The sequence below is a fragment of the Quercus suber genome, unplaced genomic scaffold, assembly GCF_002906115.3.
Source record: "Quercus suber isolate HL8 unplaced genomic scaffold, Cork oak 2.0 scaffold_502, whole genome shotgun sequence".
Classification (NCBI taxonomy): Eukaryota; Viridiplantae; Streptophyta; class Magnoliopsida; order Fagales; family Fagaceae; genus Quercus; species Quercus suber.
Genome location: NW_027069951.1, coordinates 234,472 through 240,670, shown reverse-complemented (window position 1 = coordinate 240,670; position 6,199 = coordinate 234,472). Strand labels below are relative to the sequence as shown.

Genomic DNA, 6,199 nt, shown 5'->3' with positions numbered 1-6,199 from the left:
TCATAGGCTAAGGCTACTAATCATAATCAATAAATCTACACGTTTTGAACACTAATTTCTATTTTGGTAGTATATTAGAGTATTACACTTTGTTAGATTCTAAATGTTTGTTGTTGTCTTGCAAATTCTGGTATTACAGATTCAGAGGGAGTTTGGATATTTGACAAATATATTTGGGGATTTGTCAATCACAAGCCGATCTCCACCCAATACAAAATGGGGCACAAGATACCAGTAAAGACATCAAAATCAGAGAGCATTAGCAAAGACATGGTGAGGAGGGGTTTCAGGTTCGTTGGTCCAACAGTGGTTCATTCCTTTATGCAAGCTGCAGGACTCACCAATGACCACTTGATCACTTGTCATAGGCATCTCCAATGTGCTTTAATGGCTGCAGCCCGTCATCCAACAAGAGAAGAACCAGCTCTATAGACTCAAAAAATGACATCAAAAAATAATGAGAGAAAAGAAAAGAAAAAAATAACCCAAAAGTGCTCAAAGTATATGTATGCAAAGTGCGTATATAGTTTGCTAACTACAATTTACTGTTAATTAATGGTTTGTGTACAATATTATATAGAGAGAAGGAGGTTGTGACTTTGTGTGACTGTGAAATTTTTAGTCACTTTGCTTTGCAGGTAAATTACTGTTACTATAATTATCTGTCCTTATTGTTTTTCATCAACAATGTCTATGGATTTCATTTACTGTTACTTAATTATGCTGCCTTATTGTTTTTTTCATCAACATGTCTATGGGATTTCATTTCCTGCCATTGACCCAATTTTTTATTATTTTATTTATTAAAAAAAAAAAACAACCTTATTCTCAACTAAAATTTGTAACCAATCCCAAAAAACAAATGAAAAGTTTAAAACATAAAAATAAAAATAAAAGTAAAGTAAAGAACAGAGTTAAGCTAAAATTGAAATTAAGTTAATGTTGAGAATAATCCAGATATAAAAAGAACAAAAGAAGTGAAAGAGGAAATTTAGTAACAAAAAAGAAGCAACTTTTCTAAGAGTCCTAAGATCTGAAGCTGGAAACCTTAATATCAAGATAGAGGCATAGAGCTCAAGCAGGGACAAGATAAAACAAACCCATTTACATAAATGCATAGAATCAAACATATATAATCCAAAGTACTGACCTTGAGGACAATACACTAACTTTAGTATAATCAATACACTAACTTTCCAGTGTTGCCCCTGTCAAAATGCAACCACAGGCTATGCAATTACTATCAAAAAAGCTTGGAAACAAAACTAGATATTCTTAGCACTACCGAATACACTACCGAATACCTGAAGGCTGAATACCTGAAGCTTGGAAACAAAACTTAGCACTACCGAATACACTAAGCTGAATACTTGAAGGCTGAAGCTGAATACCGTGAAGAGTCAACGGCGAGAGGGTCCTCTTCGCAAGGTCCAACAAGATATTCTTTTGTCTGTGTAGAACCAGTGGTAATCTTTCTACTTAGTAAGTGTGGGATTGAGCTGAAAGCCTGAAATGAGGGAGAGGGAGGGTCGGACTGAGGGAGGGAGGCGCGAGGGAGGGTGGGAGTGAGGCTGAAATGAGGGAGAGGGACTTCGGATTGACTGATTGAGGCAGGGAGGCTGAGTGAAGAAATGAGGAGAGGAATTAGGGTTAGATACTTAGGTGTATATATATAGAGGGTATTTTAGTAATTTCAGCTACCGGGTTTTTAAACGGGGCGGGTTTTGGGGCGGGTCTCGGGTTTTTTTTTTTAAACCCATACCCGACCCTATTCCTAATCGGACCAGGTAAAACCCGGCCCATTAGGGTCGGGCCGGGCCGGGTACCCGCAAGTCGGGCAAAAATTGCCATCCCTAGGAAATACCAGAGGCAGCGAAATGTGACCAATACCCAAATAGTGGAGAAGATACATGACTGGAGTGGAGACAGATAAGGCTTGCGTTTTAGGGTTTGAGAGAGGAGCAGAGTGAAGCGTGATTAAAAGATAGAAGAAAGAAGCAGATGAGAGAGGGGCTGCGTGAGAGACTGAGAGTTGGCATTTTAAAATAAAACGTAAAATAAAAGCAGTTCTTAAATAGGAGAGTGTAGAGGCTGTGGGAGAGTGTTATTGTATTTGGGTAGAAGTCTAATTTGCATTAGGGTTTTTTTTTTTTTTTTTATTAATTAATTATAATCTAAGAGTTGGCCTTTTAAAATAAAATGTAAAATAAAAGCGGTTCTTAAATAGGAGAGAGTAGAGGCTGTACATGGGTGAGTGTTATTGTATTTGGGTAGAAGTCTAATTTGCATTAGGGTTTTTTTTTTTTTTAATTAATTATAATGTTTATATTTGTTAATCTAAAATAAAAAGAAAAAGAAAATAGTGATGGACAGATGGAACCAATCACCAACTTGTGTAAATGTCTTCCAAAAATGTATGGTGTGTATCTGCCTACAAGTCTCATGCCAAAGTTAATACAAAGGAGCTTTATGAAAATAAAACAAAATAGTTGAGTGATAGTAAAATTATTAGAATATTTTCTCATACCTCGGTTGATATTGTGAGGCCTTATAATGTTTTCTCAACTTCTAGCGTTTGAGGTAGTTAGGTGGCCTTATGTTCCTCTTGTAACGTTTTGTGCTGTGTAATGTGGTTTAATGTGCTCAACGGCTCATACACTGCTCTGTAACCATTCCAGGTGTAATTGTTGCATTGAATGCCTGGCTTTTCGCATGATGCGGGTATTTGTTTAACTCGTCCGAGGGTGCCTCGTCTGTAATCGTTGAGATCGTCTCTGGGGGATAAATTCGTCAGTCCTAATGATCATTATTATGAAGCAATCAAGCAAAAGAATTTAGCTTTGGCAATATGGCTCCGTCATTAGGGCTAAAGTGATAGGAGATGTGGGCATGCAATGAGGAGGCAAAGACCAGCAGGCAAGTAACATTAAAGGAAGAAAAGAGAATATGGATTTAGAGAAAAGACCGAAAAGAGAGAGAGAAAAGAAGAGAAAAAAAGTGGATAGCCAAAGTGCCAAATTATTGTGCTTGATGCCTGGATGGTTTGTGTTGCCAATTGGCACTATAGTTCAAATTCTGACTTCCATATATTTTTTTTACTTTCCTTATAAAATAATCAAATTTTAAAATAAAATAAATTAATCAAATTTTAAAATAAAATAAATTAGATAAATGGCCTAGCATAATTTGTGGAACATAAAATAAATACAAAAAGTGGAACAAAAGATGATTTCTATTTGCTCAAAATTGTTTTTGAAAGTTTGGAGTTAGTCCAAAAAAAGCTGAATTTTTAGTTTAAAGTTAAATCATTGCTAAAGAGTATTCTGCAGACTAACGTTCTTTCACTTCTTTTTATTTTGGGTGAAGTCTTTTACAATAACTATATATGTTTGGAATGAAATTAGGTAAAATTTGGAAAATGTACAGCTAAGAGCCTTGTCATTCAATTGTTTTGCCAAACTTTATTATAATGAGAACTATGGTTTAAATCATTATCTTCCATCCATTTATTGTAACAATTATAAAAATGAAGAATGTATTATAGCCTCCTTTGCCATGAGAGAAACATTGTATATGTTAGGTGTATAAGATAATTATTGGTTTGTGATATTCATACTCCTAATTATGTGGATTTAATTGACCATTGGACTATTTTAGTGTGTGTTGTGTTGATGTATGTTGAGTCCCGCGTAAGTGGATCTTATAATTAATTGAAACATAATAAATTTGATTTGGATATAATCTTGGATTAAAACCCAAATTAATTAACATATTTAAACATTCCATGAATTCACCAATTCCAAGTTTCCAACTTGAATTTTATGATTTATCTTTTTATTGATACGATCAGATTTGAACTAATGTTGTTTGTTACAGGATGATGGTGATGTTCTTGTTACATGATATAAATATTCTACGGACATTTTATGGACTAAAATTTCTCACCTTTTCCAAAATCATTTCTATCAAAACCAACAACAGTACAGAACTACAAATAGCCCAAACCAGCAACACTTCTGACAAGGCCCCTAAAAAGGAAGACACAACAACAAACCAACATGAACCTCAACTAAGCCCCAGCCAGTCGAAGCAACACCACAACAAACCTGCAGAACCATAAAGAACTACAACATCAAAAACCACTACAAATGCACAACCAAAGTACTTCACAAAATGCCTAAACCCGAAGTATATATGCGTATGAACAACCTCGAAAGCCAAAGGCACTACCTGCAAAGTCATTACCTCCTTAACTGCCACCAGCATCATTGACAGCTATGGTTTCAGCAGCAGCACTCACAAAAGCTATGACTCCCTCTTTTAGACCTCAGCTCCATTGGGTTTATCATTAGAAGCTTGGCCTCTTGGGTACTTGCATGACCACCACCAGGATAAGCATTGGCGTTGCATAACAAGGTAGTGGGACAGGAAAAACAGCCTATTTTCTCTCATATTTTAAGAGAAGTAACAGTCTTAGCCTTAGGAATAAAATAGACATTGTTTCCTGTGATTTGAGAAAGGAATCTCCTGTGTCAGAGTAGTTTTATGGACACAACAAAATTTTACATTATTTTTTCAATAAGTTGAGGTGTTAACAATTATAAATCAAAATGAAATGAAATAAATAAATAAAAATTATACCAAGATCCATTACAATTCAAAATAAAAATATTATAAAAATGTTGTAAGATTTTTCTGTATTACTAAATTTTTTTAGATTATATTATTGAAATATTAAAGAGACCATTAAACTGTTACTTTTAAAAAAAAAAAAAAAAAAAGTGGCGGGAATGCATATCTATAAAAGCAGAAGGCAAGACCACAACAAGACACAGAACATTCGAACCAACATATTTTTTCTCATTTATTAAGAGAAGTACTTGTAGTCTTCCTTCTCAAAAAAAAAAAAAAAAAAAATAGTACTGATAGTCTTAGCCTTGGGATAAAATAACCAAAATAAAAATGGTGTGAAGTGTGAACACACTTTCTTAATAAGCTCAATATATAATTAATCAGTACAAGATCAAATCCAACTGAGACTTTATTCATTTGTTCTACATCCTAATGAAGCATGAGTCATGACTAAGCAAAAAAGGCGGGAATAAAAAAAATTCACATGTAACCTCTCATCAGCACCCACCACCGCCACCACAACCTCCACCTCCACCTCCACCTCCACCTCCACCACCACCACACCTCCACCTCCACCACTGTGAATAGTGGAGGTGTCTGCATAAGCAGCAGTACTCATAAAAACTATGCCACCATCGTTTCTGCCACCTTTGCGCTTAGGAGCTTTACCTGAATAAGCCGCGGGGGAAGCATAAGCATTTTTTTCCTTTTTATTTTCTTTCTTTTTACTCCCTTGTATGCAAAAACACCCCATTGCTGCAAATGTAAACGGTACGGAGAGAGACTTCCTTAATTTCTTCGACTATGAAATTTTTGCCAAAAGACTATATGACGACTATGTATTTCTGCGTGTTCCTCTATGCTATCTATCTTATTTTTATATATATATAAGCTAAGCTGCAAGTTGTCGCTTGTTAACGCTTGATTAGACTGAATAACCAAGTTTGAAGTTTGAACATTGAAATGTAAGCGCGGCTTTGACTTTTCAATTTTAATAACANTGACGTGAAAAATTGTGGAACTTCAAAGGTTTCGGTTTTTATATATATATATATATATTGGCTAGCATTTTTAAACTAAAACAAACTAACGAACCCTTAATGACATTCTGAGGATTACCTTCATGAATGAAAAATGATGCTCTCTATTTGGTAAACTAGTTAGATTTCCAGAAAACCAATTTTGACTTCGTTGGTTGTGGGATGATAAAATTTAACTTTGTAGTAGCAATGAAAGGAAAATCATCCTGGATCTCACTCGATTATATATACTAGCAGAATTTATTATAGAACAACAACACCTAGATCGATCATGGGGTTGGTTTACTCTAGATGTCACTAATGGGATTGACAAACTCAACTTACCTGGACGTTCTCATCTCGACCAACGAAGCCACGTCGACAGACAAATGTAAGCCACATTACTGACGAAGATAAAGAAGCCATTCAATGCAGTCAAATAAATGCCTCGAACGGTTACAAGGACAGCTGTATAGACCGTTGAAAGCCCATCAAAGCTCACATGATTGATCATGAGGCGTTACCAAAAAAGACATTAAAACCACCAT

The 6,199-nt window shown here is 35.2% G+C and overlaps 1 long non-coding RNA gene across 1 annotated transcript; it reads right to left on the bottom strand.

Annotated features, from left to right (window-relative positions):
* Positions 1–4,839: 4,839 nt before the first annotated feature.
* LOC136063241 (uncharacterized) lies at positions 4,840–5,484 on the bottom strand. The gene is made up of 2 exons (XR_010624942.1): positions 5,209–5,484; positions 4,840–5,167 (listed from the first exon to the last, which is right to left on the bottom strand). It is a non-coding gene; the product is annotated as an uncharacterized LOC136063241 (long non-coding RNA).
* Positions 5,485–6,199: the final 715 nt, after the last annotated feature.